Source organism: Miscanthus floridulus, chromosome 18, assembly GCF_019320115.1.
Source record: "Miscanthus floridulus cultivar M001 chromosome 18, ASM1932011v1, whole genome shotgun sequence".
In the NCBI taxonomy this organism is placed as follows: domain Eukaryota; kingdom Viridiplantae; phylum Streptophyta; class Magnoliopsida; order Poales; family Poaceae; genus Miscanthus; species Miscanthus floridulus.
Window position 1 is genome coordinate 117,142,714 of NC_089597.1, and position 25,222 is coordinate 117,167,935.

Below are 25,222 nucleotides of genomic sequence, written 5' to 3' on the forward strand. Positions count from 1 at the left end.
GAAGGTGCTATGTTTGAATTATTTGGGTTTATATATGCTCTCCCTACCCTTGCTTTAGGACTTCTGCAAGGTATCTACATACCTGTCTTCTTGCTTATAGGCTTAAAAAGGTTTTTGATTCACTTTTAAATAACCAAACCGTCGTGAGTTGCAAAAAAAAAAAAAAAAAAAAAATGGCGGCGTAAAGTGGCCACCTGGATTGCTGAGGCACACATGGGACTCACAAGATCAAAAAAGACCGGGCGATCATTCAACCCTGCTCGCATCCAGGCCTCCCTGACCACTTGTTCATAGTCAAGTCAACCCTGCTCGCATTGCGTATGCACGTCTGGAAACGTACCAGCCGGCTTATCAGCTAGAATCTACAGTATTTTTCTCACACAACAAAACAGCTTCAGTCGGCTTATCAGCCGATTTTAATACCAGCCGAACAGGCCTCACTTTCACTTTCAGAGCTGTAGCAATTTTTTCTTTGTTTTGCATATTCTTCGTGGATTCATTTCATGCGCTCTAGCCTTTCCGACAGAGCTAAAACGGTCTGAAATGCTGGTTTGTACTCCTACAGTGCAATCTCAGGGGAAACAACGGTCTGAAATATGCCAGCCTCTGCGGCTCTTCCTGGCCCACGGTCCACAGTCTCGTGCCGGTTCCCGTCCACACTGGGCAACGTATCTCCGGACTCCGGCTCCGGGGCAAGTTGCCATCGTGCCTTTGTAATCGTCAACTATAGTGGCCACTGCTTACTTTCTTTCATTATCAGCTTTTATTTGCCTTGGTACGCAAAAGGGTGGACTCATCAATGCACGCTACGCATATCTCCAATTTCTTCACGTCGTTTTGATCGGCATCGAGCCATCCACAACAAGGTCTTCTGACCTTTTGGTTCATTCATTTAGGATCCCTTCCTTTCCCTTGTGGTGAAACTGACCAAAAGTCTACTGAACTCGTTCAAAGTATATTACGAGTCGTCTTCTTCCCACCAGCTGCCATTTGGAGGGACATCAAATTGATCTAGTCTTCGTCTCTGGTCTGTGAAAATTTTGACTACAGGTAGATTCTAGCTGAATCTAGTGGGAAGTGCTACCTTTGAATATAAAATAAGAGGTACCACGAGTTGCCTTCTGCTAAAACAAACACACCCTGCCCAGTCATCCCAGTCCTTGCTAAAACAAACAACCAAATTCAGAGCTCCATCAGCAGCAATGGCTCTACTCCGAGAGCCGCTCTTGCTCACCTTTGTCTTCCTTGCATGTTCTCCTGGCTCTGTGTCCACAAGCAGCAATATCACCGACCATGGCGCGCTCATGTCGTTCAAGTCACACGTGAGTATGGACCCGTCGGGAGCCCTGGTGCAATGGGGCAACCTGTCTGTTCCCATGTGCCAGTGGCCTGGTGTGGCATGCGGCTTGAAAGGAAGACGACTTGGTCGTGTGGTGGCTTTGAACCTCGTCGGGCTCAACCTTGTTGGCACCATCACCACGGCTTTGGGCAACCTAACCTACTTGAGGCAGCTCGACCTTTCGTCGAATCACTTCCATGGAATCCTGCCACCAGAGCTTGGTAATCTCCATGACCTTGAGACTCTTGTACTTAGTCAAAACTCTAGCCAAGGATATATTCCACCATCACTTGCGAATTGCAGTCGTCTTGTCATCATCGCTCTTGATACTAATAAGTTACAGGGTGAACTACCAAGCGAGTTCAGCTCACTGCAAAATCTCAAGCAGCTCTACCTAGACGAAAATAGGCTTGTGGGAAAAATCCCTTCTAGCATTGGAAGCATTGTGAGTCTGAAAGAGCTCGTCCTACAATATAACAACATGACAGGAGAAATCCCAATAGAGATAGGTAGCATTGTCAATCTCACCCGTTTATCTCTAGGTGCCAATCAATTATCTGGAACAATCCCAGCTTCACTTGGAAACCTCTCAGCATTGACCATTCTTAGTCTTGCATTAAATCGACTAGAAGGAAGCATTCCACCAATGCAAGGCCTCTCGTCTCTTGTGTTCTTCGGTTGGGAGCAAACAAGCTAGAAGGAACCATCCCTCCTTGGTTAGGAAACCTTTCTTCGCTAGTAATCATAGATCTCCAGGACAACGGTTTCGTAGGTCAAATTCCAGAATCTTTAGGAAATCTTAAGCTTCTTACAGTTCTTTCTCTCACGGACAACAATCTTTCAGGTTCGATACCCCATTCCATTGGAAACCTCCATGCCCTCAACAGACTTTATCTAAACAATAACGAGCTACAAGGATCATTGCCCCATTCGATGTTCAACCTCTCTTCTCTTGAAGTTCTGGTTCTCAATTACAACAACTTGACTGGTGTTTTCCCACCTGATACGGGCAGCAATGACATAATCCGCTGCATCCCAGTTTGAAACTGCTGCCGACCAGTCCCTGTTAGGAGTTGGAAGCTGGTCGGATCAGCTGTCCACTCCCTGCTACTTAGCAGTGGTGGTTTACTTCAGCCATGTAGAGTAGGGATAGCTGATGTAAGCCTTGTACCTTATGAGTAGGTAGTTGGTGTACCCTTGTATCTTAGGAGTAGATAGTTGATGTACCTTTCTATCTTAGGAGTAGGTAGTTGGTGTACTCACCAACAACTATGTACCTGATAGAGGTACTTGGACCTGTATATATACCAACTCAAGGCAATGCAGTAAATCAGTTCAGTTGCCACAAACATTCAGAAGCAAAGCTTTCGGCCAGCGTTGGGCTTGTGCTGTGTGTGTGCTGTTCTCACTCCTTCTTCTACCTCTAGCTATAGTGAGTGTGTGTGCTGGTAAGCTTACTGCTTACCTGTGCAGGGCAGCCGAGGAACCAATAAGTGGTATCAAAGCCATACAAGCGCCGTCGCCGGACTAACCGCTGACGATGACGGACGATTTGGAGATGAACGACAGTAGCGGCGCTGCTGTGGCTGCCCAGCCATGATAGGAGGTCATCGTTCGCACGGTGCGGGAGGTCAGCAGCACTAGTTGGCCAACGTTGACTCGCACCAACTATGGCGAGTGGGCGGTGACCATGAAGGTCACGCTCAGAGCCCGACGGCTCTGGATTGCCATTGACAAGGGCACCGACAACGAAGAAGAAGACATGTCAGCGTTGGAGTCTATCCTCGCTGTTGTGCCAGCGGAGTACAGGGAGCTGTTGGGGGCGAAGAACTCTGCTAAGAAGGCGTGTGAGGCCATTACAGCGATGCACGTCGGCTCGACCGCGCAAAGAAGACGACGACCCATCTGCTGAAACAGGAGTACGCGAACCTCAACTTCAAGGATGGTGAGTCGGTGGAGGACTTCTTCCTCCGCCTGCAGTCGCTCATCAGCAAGCTGAGGAGCTACAACGTCACCATCAATGAAGAAGAGACGGTCTCCAAGTACCTTCACTCCGTGCCGACGAAGTATATCCAGATTGCTCTCTCTATAGAGACGATGCTAGATTTATCCACCCTTACCATTGAGAATGTGACAGACTGTCTATGGGCGGTAGACGAGCGCATGGAGCAGGCTACAACAACGACGGACAGCGGCAAGCTGCTACTGACAGAGGAGGAGTGGGTTGCCCGGATGAAGGAGAAGAAGTCCGGGGAAGCCTCCTCCAGCCGTGGTGGCGATGGCAAGCGCCGCGGCAAGGCTTCTTCGAAGAAGAAGGTCGACTCCAACACCTACCAACATTGCGAGAAGACGGGCCATTGGACAAAGGAGTGCCCAAATCGTAAGCAGGAGAAGAAGGCTGAGGCTTATCTAGCGCTGACTGATGATGATGATGAGGCCACTCTCTTGATGGTGATGTTCTATGCACTGCACGACGTTGAGGCCAAGGAGAAGGGAGAGGTGATGGCAGTAGAGGTGCACGGCAAGGCTCTCAAGGCTGTCAACCTCAACGAACCACGCACCCAAGTCCACCTCCGATGTGTGGGCGACGAGCAGAGCAGCGGTGGTACCTGGACTCTAGCGCCAACAACCACATGATGGGCTCCAAGGAAGTCTTCTTCGAGCTCGACGGCAACATGACCGGCTACGAGGAAGGCAGCAAGGCGTATTGGCTCTACGACCCACGCAGAGGTAAGGTGGTTGTCTCGCGCGATGTCGTGTTCAATGAGAAGGCGGCCTAGGACTAGGACAGTGCAAGCATGGGGAAAGCTGGTGTCTTCACCAGCACCGTCATTGAGCACTTGGTCATCCACGGTGGTGGAGACACTGGAGAGGAGGTGCCGACCACTCCAGTAGAGCCGAGCACTCCTGGGGCAGTGTCGAGCACTCCGGGAGGGGTGCCGAGCACTCCAGGAATGGTGCCGAGTGGTCCTACAGTGGTGTCGACCACTCTAGGACGAGTGCTAAACGCTCCCGTAGCAGAGCCGAGAGGTCTTGCAGTGGTGCCGATCACTCGAAGACTGGTGCTGAGCACTCCTGCGGTGGTGCCGACCACTCCAGGAGTGGTGACGAGCGATCCAGGAGTAGTGCCGAGCACTCTGGGTGTTGTGCCGATCACTCCGGCGGAACAGGGGATTCCATTGATGTCGATCGAGTTCGCCTCACCTCCAAGCGACATCACTGAGTTCGTGGATGCTTTCTACGACAGAGAGGAGGTACGGTTCTGTAGGCTGGACAACATCATCGGCGGCACTGGGTCCTCAGGTCTGGCAGGTTGGCTGCTCAATGACCCAGAGCTGCTTCTTGTTAGTGCAGACGAAGCACCCATGTTCGCGCTGGCTGAGCGCGATGCAAATTGGTGATAGGCGATGCTAGAGGAGATGAAGGCGATCGAGGAAAACGAGACTTGGGAGCTCGTCGATCCACCTCTAGGATGCCGTTCGATCGGCCTGAAGTGGGTGTACAAGGTCAAGTGAGACGAGCGCGACGCCATTGTCAAGCACAAGGCATGTCTCGTCGTCTGAGGCTTTATCCAGCACGAGGGCATCGACTTTGAGGAAGTCTTTACGCCGGTAGCGCGCATGAAGTCTATCTGACTGTTGCTGGCTTTGGCAGCAGCGAAGGACTGGCGTGTCCATCACCTGGACATAAAATCGGCCTTCCTCAATGGCGAGCTGGCGGAGACGGTCTTCATCAGGCAACCTTTGGGTTTCGCCGTCAAGGGAGTGGAGCACAGGGTGCTCCGACTGCGTAAGGCGCTCTACGGGCTATAGTAGGCCTCATGAGCGTGGAACGCCAGGCTTGACGCCACGCTGGGTGAGCTTGGGTTCATGTGGTGCGCAACCGAGCACGCGCTCTACACGCGGTGACAGGGGGAAGGAGGAGCTCATCATCGGTGTGTATGTGGATGACTTGATCGTCATCGACATGCGTGCGGAGGACATCGATAGCTTCAAGCGTGAGATGGCAGTTCGTTTTCGAATGAGCGATGTCGGCGTGCTCTCCTACTACCTCGGCATCGAGGTGAGACAGGGGAAAAAGGCGCTCACGCTCGGTCAGAGCGCGTACGCCTCGAAGCTGTTGGAGCAGAGCGACATGGCTGAGTGCAAGCCATGCGTGACTCCGATGGAGGAGCGGCTGAAGCTAACAATGGCCAGTACCGTGGTGAGGGTAGATGCAACACTCTACCGGAGCATCATCAGCGCTCTACGCTACCTAGCCCACACAAGTCCGAATATTGCGTTCGCCGTGGGCTGCGTCAGCCGCTTCATGGAGGATCCCCGAGAGGATCACTGGGCCACGGTGAAGCGACTGCTGCGCTACATCAAGGGGACGGTGGATTAGGGGATCGTCTTCCCCAAGACCTATGAAAGTGGGCTACAGCTCACTATGTTCAGCGATGCAGACATGGCGGGGGTCATCGATAGACAGCAGAGCACCTCTGGCGTGCTCGTCTTCCTCGGGTCAGCTCCAATCTTATGGCTATCGCTGAAACAGATGGTGGTGGCGCTATCCATGTGCGAGGCAGAGTACGTGTGGCGGCCACAGTGACGTGCCAAGCTGTGTGGCTACGCCGACTGCTGGGCGAGCTGACCGATGTGAAAGCTCACCCACCAGCACTGATGGTGGACAACCAGCCCGCCATCGCCCTCGTTAAGAATCCGGTTCTCTACGACCAGAGCAAGCACATCAACATCAAGTTCTACTTCCTTAGGGACTGTGTCGACGGAGGGCAGATCGTCATCGAGTTTGTTGAGACCGGCAGACAACTCACTAACATCCTCACCTAGTCACTCTGGTGCCTGCGGTTCATGGAGCTGAGGAAGATGATTGGCATAGATGAGGTCAAGACATCGGGTTAGCAGCAGGATTAGGGGAAGAATTGTTAGACATAATCCGCTGCATCCCAGTTTGAAACTGGTCGGCTCTGCCGACCAGTCCCTGTTAGGAGTTGGAAGCTGGTCAGATCAGCTGTCCACTCCTTACTACTGTAGTAGTAGTGGTTTACTTCAGCCATGTAGAGTAGAGATAGCTGAGGTAAGCATTGTACCTTAGGAGTAGGTAGTTGGTATACCTTTGTACCTTAGGAGTAGGTAGTTGGTGTACCCTTGTACCTTAGGAGTAGGTATTTGTTGTACTCACCAACAACTATGTACCTGGTAGAGGTACTAGGACCTGTATATATAACAACCCAAGGCAATGCAACAAATCAGTTCAGTTGCCATAAACATTCAGAAGCAGAGCTTTCGGCCAGCGCTGGGCTTGTGTGTGTGTGTGTGTGTTGTTCTCACCCCTTCTTCTACCTCTAGCCATAGTGACTGTGTGTGCTGGTAAGCTTACTGCATACCTGTGCAGGGCAGCCGAGGGACCAACAAGCAAGCTATCCAAACTCAAACGATTCGTTATATCAGATAATCAATTTCATGGCAACCTCCTGTCATCCATTTGCAATGCTTCCATGCTTCAAAATATTGAAATAGTGAGCACCTTCATGTCTGGAACAATTCCACAGTGCTTGGGAATTCACCAAATGAACCTGTCCGTAGTGTTGCTAGCAAAAAGTGAGTTTGAAGCAACAAATGATGCTGATTGGGGCTTCATGGCTAGTCTAACCAATTGTAGCAGTATGAGGAAAATATCTTTGGATTCCAACAAACTCAAAGGCGTGCTACCAAAATCAATTACTAATTTGTCGATAGGAATGGAATTGTTTAGTGTTGAAACTAGCGGTTTCAATCTGCGTGGCGAAGACCGAGTCCTCCGCCCGTCGGACGGTTGGCCTCAGGCGGAGGCTCGGGATACGAACGATAAGGGGGAGAGTGGTGAGTAAGGGAATGACACAGAAAACTATGGTTTCATTAACTCGTTCACCAACCAACCTCCATGGTTACAAGTGTCCCCTATTTATAGGACTCAACTACCACATAACAGAATTTATTACAATGCCCCTCAACTGCTACAGTACATTCCTGGAATATTCTGTCACTAGCCTCTTGTTCGCGGGGCAATCCTGCCATACCGTCTCCAAGTAATGGGCTTCCGTGAGCAGTCGGCCCACTGTTGCTTGGTCTTCGGCCCAAAGGCCTAGATCCCCGGCGCTGGCCTTCATCTCCCGGGGCACGCCGCTGCCTCGGTGGGTCTCCGCTGACGGTCGGAGACGTTATCCGCGGGTCTCCGCCCGGCCGCGCAGGGGCCATGGTTCTCTCCGCTGGCCTCCGTGTTCAGGGGCGCGCCATTGCCTTGGAGAATCTTCGCTGGTCCGGGCGGAGGCATCACCTGCAGGTCTTCGCCTGGCCGCTGGCCTCCGCCTTTAGGGGCGCGCCGTCGCCTTGGAGAGTCTCCGCCGGTCCGGGCGGAGACATCATTCGTAGGTCTCCGCCCGGCCACGCAGGGGCCATGCTGGCGTGCTTGCGCGGACCGCGAGCGCCCTCGCTTGAGTACCTGCGCACACTTAGGCAAGATCATCTGTTTGATTAGTTTAGAGATAAGGCGGCCTCCGCCCGTAATACCCGAGACGCCCGCCCGAGCGGTCGGCGGTATGCGTGCCTGGCCTTAGCGGAGTCTACGATGAAAAGGAGATTCAGCACCCCTCGAGCATAGCCAGGAAATTTCCTTTAGTCAGCGCCGGGTCTCCGCCCTAAGACGGTCGAAGACGCCTTTGGCGACACTCCGCTGCCAGAGGCCTCCGCCACCCGCCAAAGCCATGTTACAACAGTTCCCCCCTTTTGAGACCATGGTTCGCCAGAGCGTGCCGTGAGCTCAAAATGCCTTAGCCGAAGGCGTTCGCGGGGGCGGAGGCCGCCTTCGGTGTCTTCGAGCGAGGCCCTGCTACTTCCCCCCTGGCCCGCTCTGGCGTAGCCATTGGTCTCGTCGAGAGTAGCCGTTGGGCGGCAAATCTAGCCGTTGCCCTACGTTGCGGACGTTTCCGCTGTGTCAGTGTTCGTTGCATTCCCTGCGACTTTTTCGGAGGTGATCGTTGTGCAGCGGGCGAATCTTTCAGAGATGACCGTTGTGTGGCAGGAGTCAAAACGCCTGCCCGCTGCCTATATAAGGGTGCTTTCGGCGGTGGGGTCCCCCCACACGCCGCTCACTCGCTTTCATTGCGTTCGAGAAATCGCTCTCTGCCCTCTTCGCTTTCGCCTCTTGCTGCCCTCGCGCGTTCTGTCTTTCTGTTCGCGTCTCGCGCTTTAGGTTGCTGTCGCGGTGGCTTTCCTTTCTGCCTCCGCCCAAACTCACCAGCCCGCCTTCTCCGGACCCTACTGCCACCTTCTCGGCGTTAGGGCCATCGGCTGGGGTGCACGCTTTGAGGAGTGCATGCTTGCCTCTGCCTCCGCGTTGGAGTTGGAAAAGCTGGTGGAGGAGGATTTGGGGAGTGTCTCTGCATCTATCAGAGACCTGATCACCGCAGACTCCGGAGACATGGCGATAAAATCTTGGGACTTAGGCCCGTCCTCTATTACTGAGGAGGCAATCGTGGAGATGCTGAAGGAGTCATGTTTTCCTTCTTCTAGGGTGAAAATCCCTCCGCCGGGTCAGACTGTTCCGGAGCCGGAGGAAGGATACGCGGTGGTCTTTCAGGACTTCTTCACCTGCGGCCTCCGGTTTCCTTACATTCCCTTCCTTCGCCGGGTGTTGGAGACCTTCAATGTTTAGCTCCATCATCTGACTCCCACTGCTTTCCTGACACTTAGCAAATTCTGCTGGGCGTGCGTCTCTTACGGTGCCGAGCCGGATGTGGACACCTTTTGCACGTACTATGAACTGCAGAAGCAGCCAAAGAAGAAGAAGGAGGTGCGAGATGGCAAGGAGGTGGAAGTGACCTATCAGTACGGTAGTTGCACTTTCATGTCCAAGAGGAACCAAGGGGTGGACCGCCTGGAGATCTCTTTTTGCCAGAAGGGCAAGTGGGTCCACGGCTGGCTAGAGCAATGGTTCTACGTGAAGACTTACGGGGTCCGCAGCACAACTGAGGATGGTGAGGAGGTCTCGGAGTATCCATTGACTTCTTGGATGGAGGAGATGGCGTCACACACGCGCGTGGATCCGCCGGAGGAGGTGTCTCCGACGTGGGAAGCCTGTGATCAGGCTTTTGCGGCAGCATGCTGCTACTCTGGTGGTCGTGATCTGGTGGAGGAGATCATGGCCTCCAACTACTGGCCCTTGGGCAAAAACAACCCAGCTTTTCAGCTAGAACAGGTCAAGGTTCCCGTTTTCGGCCCGGAGGCCGGGATTCCATTCCCCCGCTTCGGTCGGTCTTTGGGGGAGGGGGTGACGGAGGACGGTTTCGTCTCCGAAGTCAAGGAGGCCACCATAGGGCTGGTTGGCAAGATTTCCGAGCGTGAGTACACATCTCGGATGGCCATGGCAAGCACCATGCCGCGGCTCAATCGAGTTTTTGAGGAGGTCGGGATCATCTACCGGGAGCGCGAGGTTCCTGCTGAGGTCCTAGCCTCGATTGAGAAGAAGAAGAAGGCCTACGCAAAAAATGTTACAGTGGAGGCCGAGTCTAAAAAGAGGAAGGGCGCCGTCGGCTCTCGGGCGCCTGTGAAAAAGAAGAAGAAAAGTGGAGCCCCGTTGATCGCGCCGGCCTTGTCTTCTGCTGGCAGTGCGGGCGCTACCTCCACCAGTAGCGAAGACGTTGAGAGCTCCTCTGCCCCGTCAGCGGATGCTCGAGTTGCGAGCGGAGGGGATCGTGGCTCTCCCGTAGCTCCGGTGTGCCCGACGAGCGGGGCTGTGAGCGGTGCCGGGCGTCCAGACACCGGCGTTGTCCTAGCGTGCTCCTCGCATGGTGCTACGAGCGTCGGTGAATGGCCAGAGGATAGCGCCACCGAGCCTATGCCCGACGTTCTTGGCGGGCTGTGCTCAAGCTATGAAGAGGACACGGAGGCCATCCTGCGGCATGTTCCTTCGTCCTCTGCCACTATCGCGCTTCGCCCGCACCCGCGGCCGACGTAGGGCGGCTAGAGGCCGCTCTTACTGAGGAGGCTCCGGCGGCTCGGCCTTCTTCGAGCCCTCTGCCCGCCGGGCCGCTGGCTGAGGAAGTCCGCCCCTTTGGGCCTTCGCCACACGATACGGTGGAGACTTCTGCTCAGAGGGCATGGCAAGCTGCCCTGCCTGGGCTCTTTATGAGTAAGTTTGTTTGGTGCACATCCTTCTGTTTATTGTCTTCACCCAGTTCATTCCTTTGCGTATTGTGCTAAGTGCCGACACTATGCATCTGCTGCTTTGCAGGTGATGTCATGGCTGGACTTCTCACCCTGGAGGAGCGAGCAGCCGCCGCTGGTGCTAGTTTCGGTCCAGGGCAACCGGGGCTGACGGCGTCGGGTCCGAGTAAGTAAAAATGTTTTCATTTTGATCATCATCTGGCCTGTTTGTGATCTGCCCTCTGACCTAAGCTATTGTTGTTGTTGTGGTTGTTGTTTTTATACAGGCTCCTCCAACACTTCAATCTCAGGTTGGGAGGAGTGTTATCTTGCCATTCTTGGAGACGTCGGAGGTGGTCTTTGGCTGTTGGTGCGTTTAACGTGAGATTTGCTTTTCTCACCTCATCGTTTCTTGTTTGTTTGTTCTTCTTTGAACAGATCGCTTCAAACAGCGTCTGAGGGATATGGATTTCTTCCAGCTTCTTCGCGTTCACCTGGAACACCAGAGCCTGGTTTGTCTCCGATGGTTTTGCCCTTTTCCTTGTTTTATTATCTTTTTTTGTGCGCTCGTTTCTAGACTTGTTCTTGATTCCGTTGCTGATCGCTTTGGGTTTTTTTGTCGCAGGGGTATCACACGGGTGTTGTTATGGAAGAGCGCTGCACCCATGAGGTCTCCGACAGTGACGCCATGATCGAAGCGCTCAAGGTGGAAATCGAGCGCCTAGAAGGTGAAAAAGGGGGTCTGTCAGACTCTCTCACGGCTCTCCGCCTGTCTCTGACGGAGAAGGAGCGAGAAAAGGATGGCTTGAGGGTCGATCTCGCCAAGGCCTAGGAGGCGGAGGTTTTGTCCGCCGAGCAGGCCCATAGGGCGAATGAGCTGGCTGAGGGTCTCCGGCGAGAGCTTGCCTCCGAGAAGGAGTCCGCAGCAACGGTGAGGGAGCAGCTTTCTCTGACGATGAGGTGTTTGGACTCGGTCAAAGGAGTCCTTGCTGCGACCGTTGGTCACTATCAGGCCACCGTCGCTGAGCTTGGAGGCGAGACCTTCGCTCCTCCGGAAGAAGACAGCGTGTACGCCCTTGCCTCCTGGCTAAAGCGTCATCTTGCGAAGCTCCCTGGTCTAATCAACGGTTGCACGGACTATGGGGCGCTAGCGGGAGTGGCGAACTATGCCAAACTTTTGGCACGCGGCGGGTGTATGCACACCAAAAGTATTCCAGATGGGGCGCTGCCTGGTCCAGAGGAGCTCGGTAAGACCTCTCTTGGTTTGCGAAAAACCTTGAGAAATTTCATCGGGCACTTTTGGGCTCCATTTGGGAGATCTGCTGCCCGGAAATTGGCGGAGGACAAGAGGGCGAAGGTGCTTATAGTCTTTGTAGTCGCCCCCCTTTTTTTTTGATGCTGCGGAGGCTTTTGTTGCTTTTGCCCCTGACATTCTGGCCTACGTTGCAGGATGCGCAGAAGGGTCTTGCGGGCAGGCCTCCATCGGTTTCGCGCTCGGCGACTACGGTTGGTGCCTCCACCGCTGGTGGCGCTCCGGGGGGATCTACGGTCGGCAGATGCGGTGGTCGGAGGCCGCAGGCATCGTGCCCACCCACAGCTGATGCGAGCTCCGCTCTAGGGACTTCTGCTGCGGCTGATGCACCGGAGGTCTAGGCTCTTTGTAGCATTTAGTTGTTTTAGCGTGTACCTTGCAGTCCAACTGGGCTTTTGTGAATAAAGTTTATTTTGTTCTGAATGGTTGTGGAAAATTTTAACCTTGCGCAGGTTCTGAATTGGGAGCCTGCGCAAGACGTTGCTCCTTTGACTCTCTACAACGATGGTATTTTATGTGAGCGGAGAGCTTTGGGAGTATTGGCGTTCGGCCTTCCCCCGTAGCATTGTGCACGATGTATTTGAGTCGGTTAGGTTTGACATAGACGACGAGCGCGCTGGGTTTACTCGCACGCTCGCTTGGCGCGGACCTCCGCCACAGTAGTTAGGATTTTATTTCAAGTTGGTGTCCTGTAAGAATGTTTCTCGACGCTTTATGGAATACAAGACAGGTTCACTTTCTTGATTGTTTGTGCGGTGGCTCAAGCCCATCGTGGTAGTTTACATATCTCGTCTAGTCCTGAGCTCGCGCACCGTTGTCCTTTGCTTGGGCGATCGAGCACGATACAGAGGTGGTGGCCAGGACCTTCACCCCATTTTTTCTCATTCTCTGAGTTTGCTTGATGGCCGGGGTAGAAGTCTCCGCAGCTTTTCGACCGGCGGAGGCGTACTTGAAGTCCGCCTAGCGAGGTTTGCCGATTCGTCGTTTGATCCGGCTGGGGGTTTGGCGCAGCTTGTGCAGACGGCGAAGACTCTAGATATTTGTTTAGCTGGGTGTTTTAGCTGTCTAGAGGCGTGGGTCTCCGACGCTGCACACCCGTGGGACATGGTTGATCTTTGGGGATGGTAGGTTAGGTCTCCGGCGTCAGGGGGATGTTACGAGTTTTCGTGCGATATCCCCCTGCTCCCGTAGGCCTTTGCTGTTCATCACCGTGCCGTAGGCCCTCTCTCTTTTCCCACTGTCTCCGACTGTCTACCGTTGCCTTTGATTTTACAAGTTTTCATACAATATCTACGGCCGATTTGGATATCTAAGGAGACCCCTGCCTCCATGGCTATTTCTATGGTTTTTGCCTGTGCTATGCCTTGCTCCCCCCTTGTGCCTTATGCTGACTGAGTTTCTTAAGGCCACGGGGGGAATCCGTTTTTATAGTGGGGTGGTGGCTTTCGAGCGTTAACATTTTTGTACGTTGTTAGGTGGAACGTATCTTAGCTTTAATGGCCTATATGTTGCCTGAATTATTCGTTCCCCTTGAGATCTTTGAAGTAAAGAGGCCTGGCGCCGTAGTGGTGGCAGTGTTTTGTCAGACACTTTCTGTTTTTCCTGTTTCGGATAGCGGAGACCTTTTTCCTAGTTCTGGCGCCACAAATTTGTTTCCCCTGACGCTAGTTTTTTTTCTTCTTTTTTTTATGGTTAAGGTCGGGGGCCTGCTCCACCGAGGTTGTTGCCTTGATGCCTAACTTTGGTCAGGTCTTTGTCAAGGGTCGAAGGCCTTTTTGGCCAAAGATTTTTGCCTTGATGCCTGACTTTGGTCAGGTCTTTGTCAAGGGTCGGAGGCCTTTTTGGCCAAAGATTTTTGCCTTGATGCCTGACTTTGGTCAGGTCTTTGTCAAGGGCGAAGGCCTGTTTGGCTATAGAGGTCGTTTGAAATTGCCCTTGCCTATGGCTGGCGCTTTGAAAGGACCTATGGTTTTTGTTTACCGAATATTGCGGCGCCAGAGCTGGCCGCTTTCGGTTTTGGGTTCTTTGTGCCGTTCTTTTGGGGAATTACCTCTTTATACTTGTAGAGGATTTTTACATTGAGCCTGCCTCATTAAAAACCTCACCTCCACTTGGAGTTCCCCTGTGAGGAAAAGAGTGCAGGCTCTTTTACATTTTGTTTTGAATGAAGTAAAAAAACTAAGGTAAATGCATGTAGGGGCCTCCGCTTATATTTTGCGGAGGTTGCCCTTTGTTACATTGCCTAGATGTAGTATCTACGAAGGCTGTCAATATTCCATGTGTGGGTTGTCGTGACACCTTCGCTGTCGGTCAAGTGGAAAGAACCAGGTCAGCCTGCTGCCGTTGCTGTGTATGGGCCTTCCCATTTCGGTTGCAACTTACCGACAAGTTGTGCGTTGGGTTTTCTCCTGAGTACGAGGTCTCCATGTTTTATGTCTTTCCTTACCACCTGAGAGTCTCTCCACTTCTTGGTTTGGGACTGATATTTTGCAATGTTGTCGACTGCTTCCAGTCTGGTGGCTTCTATTGTTTCTTTTGCATATTCTTCATCTTGCAACATCAGCTGACTTGTTGTGCGGAGGCTTTCGTGCTTTATTTCTTCTGGCATCACGGCCTCTTCTCCATAAAGTAGTTTGAATGGTGTGAATCCTGTTGTTCTTGAGACGGATGTATTGTGTGACCAAATAACTCTAGGTAATTCATCTATCCATTTTCCTTTGCGTAGGCCTAGCAGTGTTTTTGATATTGCTGAAAAGACTATTCTGTTTGCTCTTTCCACTGCTCCATTGGACTCTGGGTGGTATACCGAGGTGAAGGCTAATTTTGTCCCTATGCTTTTGCAGAATTCTTTGAAGTTCTCTGAATCGAATTGTTTTCCATTGTCTACTGTTAAGATCCTTGGTACACCGAATCTGCAAATGATGTTCTGCCAGAAGAACTTTCTGATAGTTTCTGAGGTTATCTTTGCCAGCGGCTTTGCCTCTATCCATCTTGTGAAATATTCCACTACCACTACTGCGAATCTGTTTCCTCCTTGGGATGGAGGTAATGGGCCGACCAGGTCCATCCCCCATCTTTGCAGCGGCCATATCGGAGGTATAAGCTAGGTCTCCGACGATGGTTTTGACTGTCCTGGAGAGAATGTTTGGCATGCTTTGCATGTTCTGACTGTCTGCTCTGCGTCTTGTATGTGTGTTGGCCAATAAAAGCCTTGCCTTATTGCCTTTGCTGATGGGGCTCTGGAGCCAATGTGCGACCCGCAAATTCCTGAGTGTATTTCTTGAAGCAACTCTATACCTTCGCTCTGCGATATGCATTTGAGGAGAGGCTGGACTACTCCTTTCTTGTACAGTACGCCATTTACGATTGTGTAATTTCTTGCCCTGGCCTGTATTCTTGCTGCTTTTGCTTCATCTTCTTCGGTGGTTTTGCCTTCTAGGAATTCTGTTATCACCTTTCTCCAATCTTCATTTTGCAGGTGTAGTATGGGTTTTAGTGCCTTGGATGTCTCCGCAGTTGCCGGAGACTTCAAGATCTGGTAAAAAGTGTTTGGAGGCCGTGGCAGGTTGTTTGCCGCAGCCTTTGCCAGTTCATCTGCCTCTGCATTTTTTGATCTTGGGATGTGCTTCAGGGTAAAACCCTCGAATCTCTGCTCCAAATTTCTGACAATGGATAGGTATTTGATGAGTTCTAGCTCTCTTGCTGTGTATTCTTTCTCTACTTGGCCAGTGACCACTTGAGAATCTATTTTGACTGTCAATGTTTTTGCCCCTAGGGCCTTTGCTTTGCTCAGTGCTAAGATCAGGCCTTCATATTCTGCTATGTTGTTTGTTGATTTGAACTCTAGCCTTGCTGCATATTTCAGTCTGACGCCAGAGGGTGCCGTTAGGACGGTGGAGGCTCCTGCTCTGGCTTGGCCCTAGGCTCCATCCGTGAATGCTATCCAGCCTTGAGTTGTTGGTTGTATCTTGGGCTCTATTGGAGGTGTCCAATCTGCTACAAAATCAGCTAATGCTTGTGATTTGATTGCTGTTCTGTGGACATATCAGATTCCAAACTGAGATAGCTCTGTAGCCCATTTGCCTATTCTGCCGGAGGCTTCTTTGTTTCTGAGCAAGTCTTGTAGTGGCAGAGATGTTGGAACTGAGATTTCGTGGGCTTGGAAGTAATGCTTTAGTTTTCTTGATGCCATCAGCACTGCGTAGGCAACTTTTTCTACCTCTGTATAGTTTAGTTTGGCTCCGGACAGTGCTTTTAAGATGAAATAAACTGGTTTTTGAGTTTTGCCTGATTCTTTTTCTAGCTCATGGACTAAGACTGTGCTGACTGCATGGTCGGAGGCCGCCACATACAGCAATAGGTGGCTGTCTGATTTTGGGACGGAGACCATCAGTGAGTTTGCCAGATACTCTTTCAAGTTATGAAATGCCTCCGACTGCTTGGACCCCATTCGAAGTTGTCTCCGCCCCTCAGGGCTTGGAAGAAGGGTAGGCTGTGTTCTGCTGATTTTGAGATGAATCTGTTGAGCGCTGCTATTCTTCCCATTAGCTTTTGTACTTCCTTCTTGTTTTTGGGCTCTGCCATTGCCATTATTGCTCTGGTTTTGTCCAGGTTCGCTTTGATGCCTTCGCTGCTTATGATATAACCGAGCATCTTCCCTTTTGTGACTCCGAATATACATTTCTCTGGGTTGAGGCGGAGGCCAGCTGTCTTGAGGTTGGTGAAGGTCTCCTGTAAGTCGGAGACATGATCATCCCTGTTCTTGCTCATGACCACTATGTCGTAGACATAGGCTATGATGTTTCTATCTAGCTGTGATCCCAAAACCCCCTTTGTCATTCTGGCAAAGGTTGCTCCGGCATTCTTGAGTCCCTCCGGCATTCTGGTGTAGCAGTATGTCTCGAATGGGGTGGTGAAACTTGTCTTGTCTTCGTCTTCTTTTTTCATCCAGATTTGGTGATACCCAGAGAAACAGTCGAGGAGAGAGAACCTCTGGCATCTGGCTGCCTTGTCGACAGAGACATTTATTCTTGGCAATGGGAAAGGGTCTTTCTTGCAAGCTTTATTCAGATATGTGAAATCTATGCACATTCTCATTTTGCCATTTTTCTTTGGTACCAAGACTACGTTTGCAAGCCATTCTGAATACTTGACTTCCCTGATCACTTTTGCATCTAGCAGTCTTTGCACCTCCGCCTTTGCTGCCAGGATTCTGTCCTCCGACATTTTTCTCTGTTTCTGCTTTTTTGGTCTCATGTTTTCGTTGATATCTAGTTCGTGCTGTATGATGTCCCTGCTGACTCCCTGGAGGTCGGAGGCTGACCAGGCGAAGATGTCCTTGTTTTTGACTAGGGTTGCCATGAGCTCTTCCTCTTCTGTCTTGCATAATTTTGAGCTGATTGTTACTTTCCTGTCCGGTAACTCTTTTTCTAGAGGTATCAGCTTTGTCTCTTCTTGACCTGCCGTATCTGTTTCTCCTTTGGGCATGTCCGGAGGCTCTAGTTCTTTGTTCGCCGACTCGACTGCATTGATGTTTCTTTGGGCTCTGTAGATAGCTTTCTCTATGTTTCTTGCTTCTTTCTGGCTGCCTCGGACTGTGATAATACCATGGAGTGCTGGTATTTTCATGCACAGGTAGGCCATATATAGGGCTGCGTTGAATTTGGTTGTAAATCCTCTGCCCAAGATGGCGTTGTATGGGTAATACAGATCGACGACGTCGAAGGTTATGTACTCGGTTCTGGCATTCGCTTGGTTTCCGAACGACACTGTGAGTGAGATTTTTCCTAATGCTTGTATCTGCTTGCCTCCGAATCCTATTAAAGGGGATTCGGAGGGTTGTAGTTGATTTCTGCTGAGCTTCATTTGGTCGAATGTATTTACGAAGATGATATCTGCTGAACTGCCCGTGTCGACCAGTATTCTGCTTATCTCCCATGCTGCTATGTTTGTCTTGATTACCATTGTGTCTGCGTGAGGGTGGCTCTCTAGCTAGAGATCTTCTTCTGTAAAGGTGATTGGGACTCTGGACCAATCTGTGTGTTTCGCCGGGCCTTGGACTGCTACATTGTTTACCAGGCGGAGGTGATCTTTTTTCTGCTTTTTTGTTTGAAACTCCATTGATGATCCTCCGACGATTGGCAATATCATGCCTATTGTTGGCAGTGCTCCATGAGGGTTGACTTGGTTTTCTGGGTTTGGCTCATTTTTTGGTGTTGGGGGTTGGTTGTGTGGTGGTGGCGGAGGCAGTTGCTGCATGTGGTGCTGTGGCTGCGGAGGCTCAAACCTTATTCTGTTTTGCTCCGGTGGGTTTGTTTCGAGGTAGGTTATATGGGGAGATTTTGGGTTTATGTAGGTCAGGCTTGCCTCCGACCTGTAGTTGCCTGCCGGAGGCTGCTACGAAGGTGATGACCGCCATGCTGGTAGGAAGTTTGGGTAATAGGCAGAGGCCAGTGTGGAGGGGTGTATTTGAGTTGCGTTTAGCGCTGGGTACATTGGGCAGTGCTGCTGGTGGCTAGTTGTGTATGTGGTGTTGACCTCTCTTGCGCTCTGCTGTGTCAGAGGTTGGGCAGTCTGCTTGTTCTTCATCCTTTCTTGTGTTTCTTTTGCCTCCGGACAATCTTTGGTGCTGTGCCCTGCGTTTTTGCCATGAAAGACGCAATATGGCCTGCGTTGTTTCTAGCTTTGGTTTCTGTTTCAGTTTTTGCCTTGGTAACCTTGCCGACCTTGGTTCTTTGTCTGGGTCTCTGGCCGTGTTGGCGCTGTCTGTTGCCCTTGCTCGGGGTGGGGTTGACCCTCGATACTGAGCACTTGCCCCTAGCCTGGCTTCTGATTTGATACATTCTGGTTCGTATAGGTTTTCTAGGAATTTTTGCTGCTGTTTTGTTGTCTATTTTGACCTTGCTCCTCCAGCCTCTTGCGTAGGTCATTGTCTGATCTGCAGTACTTCTCAAACTCGTCATACAACTGCTGAATGGAGGTTGGTTTCTCTCTTGCTAAGTGTGCTGCGAACGGCCCGATTCGGAGGCCTTTGATCGCTGCTTCAATGGCGATGCAGCGCCCCCTCCGGAATACTTTCAGTGTGCGTACAACCGCCGCGTGCCAAAAGTTTGGCATAGTTCGCCACTCCCGCTAGCGCCCCGTAGTCCGTGCAACCATTGATCAGACCAGGGAGCTTCGCAAGATGACACTTTAGCCAGGAGGTGAGGGCGTACACGCTGTCTTCTTCCGGAGGAGCGGAGGTCTCGCCTCCAAGCTCAGCGACGATGGCCCGATAGTGACCAACGGTCGCAGCAAGGACTCCTTTGACCGAGTCTAAATGCCTCGTCATCAGAGAAAGCTGCTCCCTCACCGCTGCTGCGGACTCCTTCTCGGAGGCAAGCTCTCACCGGAGACCCTCGGCCAGCTCATTCGCCCTACGGGCCTACTCGGCGAACAAAACCTCCGCCTCCCGGGCCTTGGCGAGATCGACCCTCAAGCCATCCTTTTCTCGCTCGCTGTTAGCCCTTTGAAGTTTGCCAATATCTTGTCCCGGAGGTTCTCCCAAGAATAGACCGTGCTTGGTTTGAGCATAGAATACCAAGCCAGCGCGTCGCCTTCGGCTGCAATGACAAATGACTTTGCCAGGACGGCATCGTCTTCGCCGGCGGAGGCTACTGTTGCCTCGTAACTCATAATGAACTGATGGGGGTCAGTCTTTCTGTTGAACTTGGGTAGTGTGATTGGCTTGTACGCTGTTGGCCATGGCGACTGTTGTATGCCTTCAGATAGTGGGGACTTGGGATCAATAGGCCTCCGCATCACCTGAGGTGGCATCGTCGGCTGGCTGATCACTGGCGTAGAACCTTGAAGCATGGCTGCAGTTGGTGTTGCTGCAGAGGCTAGGATTGCGGAGGTTGTCGCTGGTACTGCATGCTGCATACTTAGCATCTCAGCATGTAGGACTACCAACTGCTGCCTTATTTCTGCTGCTTGTGCTGACGCTTGAATAGCTTGCTGATTTGCTACGAATGCTGCTGCCATTCTGTCCCTTTCTTGTTGCGCTCTTTGCAACTATGCTTGTAGCTGTTGCAGTTCTTGCTCGGGTGCTGTGGCTGAGTTTGGTTGGGCCTCCGGATCTTGAATCTCTTGGTCTTGGGGTTCTGGTGGTTGACCATGGGCATCTGCTCTGGTGTCATCCTCCGCTGGCGAGGTTGCGTAGGCGCTACGAATGTTGCGCCTAGGCCTTCCTCGCTGACCCGTGGTCACTGCTGCTCTGGTGGTGGTCTTTCTTTTCCCTACCATCGTTGGTTTGCCTTGGCTCAACCACGGTGAGCGCCAGTGTTGAAACTAGCGGTTTCAATCTACGTGGCGAAGACCGAGTCCTCCGCCCGTCGGACGGTCGGCCTCGGGCGGAGGCTCGGGATACGAACGATAAGGGGGAGAGTGGTGAGTAAGGGAATACCACAGAAAACTATGGTTTCATTAACTCGTTCACCAACCAACCTCCACGGTTATAAGTGTCCCCTATTTATAGGACTCAACTACCACATAACAGAATTTATTACAATGCCCCTCAACTGCTACAGTACATTCCTGGAATATTCTGCCGCTAGCCTCTTGTTCGCGGGGCAATCCTGCCATACCGTCTCCAAGTAATGGGCTTCCGTGAGCAGTCGGCCCACTGTTGCTTGGTCTTCGGCCCAAAGGCCTGGATCCCCGGCGCTGGCCTTCATCTCCCGGGGCGCGCCGCTGCCTCGGCGGGTCTCCGCCGGACGGTCGGAGACGTTATCCGTGGGTCTCCGCCTGGCCACGCGGGGGCCATGGTTCTCGCCGCTAGCCTCTACGTTCAGGGGCGCGCCGTTGCCTTGAAGAATCTTCGCCGGTCCGAGCGGAGGCATCACCTGCAGGTCTCCGCCCGGCCGCTGGCCTCCGCCTTCAGGGGCGCGCCGTCGCCTTGGAGAGTCTCCGCCGGTCCGGGCGGAGACATCATCTGTAGGTCTCCGCCCGGCCACGCAGGGGCCATGCTGGCGCGCTTGCGCGGACCGCGAGCGCCCTCGCTTGAGTACCTGCGCACACTTAGGCAAGATCGTCTGTTTGATTAGTTTAGAGATAAGGCGGCCTCCGCCCGTAATACCGGAGACGCCCGCCCGAGCGGTCGGCGGTATGCGTGCCTGGCCTTGGCGGAGTCCGCGATGAAAAGGAGATTCAGCACCCCTCGAGCATAGCCGGGAAATTTCCTTTAGTCAGCGCCGGGTCTCCACCCTAAGACGGTCGAAGACGCCTTGGCGACACCCCACTGCCGGGGGCCTTCGCCACCCGCCAAAGCCATGTTACAACATTTAGCATAGAAGACAATAAGATAACTGGAACAATACCGGGAGAATAGGGAACCTTGTCAATCTAAAGACACTTGACATGGATAAAAATATTCTTCTAGGCCCTATTCCATCATCTCTCGGCAAACTCAAGAAGTTGGAAAGATTATCTGTACCAAAAAACACTTTGTCAGGTCCCATCCCTGTTGCCCTAGGCAACCTAACTCAACTTACTAAACTTCTTCTTAGTGTTAATGACTTTAGTGGACCTAAACCCTCAAGTCTCAAAAACTGCCCTTTAGAAGTTTTGGATCTCTCTCACAATAGTTTTTCCGGATCAATACCTAAAGAACTATTTTTCATATCTACGTTGTCATTTTCCATGAATCTTGCATATAATTCCTTATCAGGGACTTTGCCATCAGAAGTGGGCAACCTAAAAAATCTCAATGAGATTGACTTTTCTAATAATATGATTTCTAGTGAGATTCCAAACTCTATCGACGAATGTCAAAGTCTAGTATATCTCAATTTATCTAGAAACATCCTTCATGGGACAATTCCAGTATCAGTAGGAACTCTAAGGGGCCTCTTCAGGCTTGATCTTTCCTACAATAATTTATCTGGGGCCATACCTAAGACCCTTGCCAGATTAACGGGTATTTCTTTATTGAATCTCTCGTTCAACAAACTCCAAGGTGGAGTTCCAACAGATGGGGTATTTGAGAATGCAACTATAATCTTAATCACTGGGAATGATGGCCTATTTGGTGGTATCCATCAACTGAAATTACCACCCTGCTTGAACCACACCACCAGCAAAACACATCAGAAACTTGCCATGATAGTCTCCATATGCAGTGCATGTTTTTGTCACACTAGTATTTGTACTATACATACTCCATCAAAGGAGCCAGAAGACAAAAGCAATAAACATACAAAGGTCCACCTTGAGTGAACAATATGCGAGGATTTCCTTTCCTGAATTGGCCGATGCAACAAATGGTTTTGCATCTGAAAACCTCATTGGAACAGGGAGCTTTGGATCAGTCTACAAAGGTAGAATGAGAGTAAATGGTCAGGATGCAGTTGTCGCTGTTAAGGTTTTCAACCTCATGCAACGTGGCGCATCTCAAAGTTTTCTTGCAGAACGCAACACTTTGAGATGTGCTCGACACCGAAATCTTGTAAAGATATTAACCGTCTGCTCGAGTATTGATTTTCAAGGCCATGACTTCAAGGCCCTTATATATGAGTTTCTACCAAATGGAAATTTGGACCAATGGGTACACCAACATATCATGGAAGAAGACGGTGAACAGAAGTCACTAGAACTGATTGCAAGGCTATACATCGCAATTGATGTGGCATCCTTGCTTGATTATCTACACCAACATACACCAATGCCAATTGTTCACTGTGATCTTAAGCCAAGCAATGTTCTCTTGGATTGTGACATGGTTGCTCACGTTGGTGATTTTGGACTAGCACGGTTCTTGCATCAAGACAAAGATGAATCAAGTGGCTAAGCATCAATGAGAGGATCAGTTGGTTATGCAGCTCTAGGTGTGCATCTAATCGCCCTCTTCTAATTAATCAACAATATAGGTTAGAACTAAATTTAAGGTACTTTGGGTGTTTTACTTACTTAGATATGTAAATATAGCTAAACAGTAACTAAAATTTGAAGAATGTGAACAAGCTAAAATCTTTAAAATCTGTAGGGCATGTTTGTTCCGATTGAATTGGATCTGCGGCCACCCCACCGTGAGAATCAAAAAAAAAAATATCCACAAAACACATCACGGTATCGTTGATTCTTTTCACCGCACAAGGCACAAAAAACCTCGAGATTGAACTAGCACTCGCGTTTTCCATGCCGTGGGCTGGAGGCCGTGGTCGCGATACAGCGCTGCACAGCGCCGCACCGCAGTCCGAAACACGTCCACAGTTAGACACTAAAATAAATATGTAAACTTAGTGGTCTGGAAATCATCTTTATACTAATGTTATTGTATGAATATATATCAAAATTTTCTCCATAAAAACAAATTCATTAAGGCCCCGTTCGGTTAGCGTGTTCCGGGCCATTCCAGGCCAGGAACTGTTCCATCATTATGCAAATTATTGAAGGGATCCTCCGGCCAGGTTTGATTCCTAACCAGCCGAACGTGGCCTAAAAGGGATTCATGTTGTTTGGTTTCAGAGTATGGACTTGGCAATGAAGCCTCCACTCATGGTGATGTATACAGCTTCGGCATACTATTACTGGAGATGTTGACTGGAAAAAGACCAACAGACAACGAATTTGGAGGAGCCATCAGGCTTCGAAACTATGTTCAAATGGCACTACTAGACAAAGTCAGTGTTATTGTAGATCAACAGCTAACCAATCAGCTCAAACTCCAGCAGTATGAGAAACGTGAGAATTGCGTGCATCACTTCAATTCTGCAAGTTGGGATTTGCTATTCAGACGAGGTGCCAACAGATGGCCCATCAATCGGAGATGCTCTGAAAGAGTTGCAAGCAATTAGAGACAAGTTTCAGTATCACCTCCGCTTGAAGGGTCGTTGTCAGTTAGCTGAAGTGTGAAGGATTTCTTATGTTTTGTCTCTAATATATGGGCAGTGTGGTTAAAGCTAGGACATGAGTTGTAATTGATGGTTAAGAGATAAATTTTGGATCCTACTTTGTTTCCCTAAGGGTTGCAACCTTTTTCTACAGGTGTTTGGTGACCTGCGGGTAAACTAACTACACGAGTAGTTGAATTTTGCTCAGGCGGCAAAGACAGTAGTGGCAGGTTGAGATTCTTTGAGCTGATAGTGTGCCACAGTTTCTTTTTTTGGACATTTTGGTGTATGTGTGAAACTTGTACAATAACGTTGGCAAGAACTATCTGCTGTGCTTTTGTCTACGCTTATCATCATTACAGTGCACAGAAGCATGAAGAGTCATGAGGATGTGCTTTTGTCTACGCTTAGCACACTGTTTTGGTTGTTTTTGTCAAATTTCCTTGCAAGGTCGACTGCCGGCTGCGATTTTTCTCTGTTCTATCTCCAGCGACAGCTAAGCTCACATTGTTTAGCCTTTCAGGTTTGTTAACCCAGCAGCAGCTTCGTCGGTTCCGACTTCTGAGCAGTAGCCAATTGTTTCAGGTTCTGAACCTTTTCAATTCCTGGAGCAACCGTAAGCCATCCTTGCATGTGTTAGCCAGCAGCAGTAGCAGCAGCTTGTTTCTGTGCTCTCTTTCTCTGTTTCTTGCTGCGAACATAATAGCTCTAGCTGCAGATTCTTATCGTCTCACACAGGTAAGCAACAGAGCATCGACTTATTGATCTTCAGATATGTGCAGCGTCCCAGTGAATCAATCTCTGACTTGGAATTACTTATTTAGTTATAATCTCTGTAGCACTAGGGCGCTGGTTGCAGTTTGGTTGCAGATGTCTTTACCTGTTATTTGCCAAAGTCTGTGGTTCTGTTCCCGCAGTTTCTTGCCGACATTAATTCCACGAGAAACAGACTGTTGTAGGCACATCTTAGCTTGTGTTAGCAATAGCTCATCTTTTCGGTCTGCTTTTGTGATGCCTTAAAAATTCTTAATTGTTCCTACAGCCAATACATTACTACTTGGTGTGTGTGACCTTATAGTAATTAGAAGACAGTGTACTTTCTCGGCGACTTTCATGCCCCCGCCCCCGCCTCCTCCGAACAACCGTGCTGCGAAGTAGGAGCAGAGAAGGGCAGGGGGTGACGTGACGATGACAGCGAGAGCGAAGAGAAGGCAGTCAAGGAAACGATAGAGCGATACCGAGTGGCTGAGATTCATGCTGTTACTTGATATGAGAGGTCATGGTGAAACAGAGCTGAGAAAGACTAAAATAGATTGTCCCTCTTATTTTCTTTACCGGGATTAGAACTAAGATAGTGAAATGTGGATTGTGTATAACTGCATGCTGTCAGTGACATTGATTGCTTTCTAAAAAGCAGAATTAATCTCCTTTAGAAAAACATTGATATTGTAACCTTTTTTGTTTCGTGATTTTGTACTCAGACCATTTAGTTTTTGCAATAAATCACAGTAGGGGCTTTCAC

The 25,222-nt window shown here is 50.6% G+C and overlaps 1 pseudogene; it reads left to right on the forward strand.

The window, feature by feature from the left end:
- Positions 1-1,202: 1,202 nt before the first annotated feature.
- LOC136524451 (receptor kinase-like protein Xa21) lies at positions 1,203-23,722 on the forward strand (annotated as a pseudogene).
- The last annotated feature ends 1,500 nt before the right edge of the window (positions 23,723-25,222 follow it).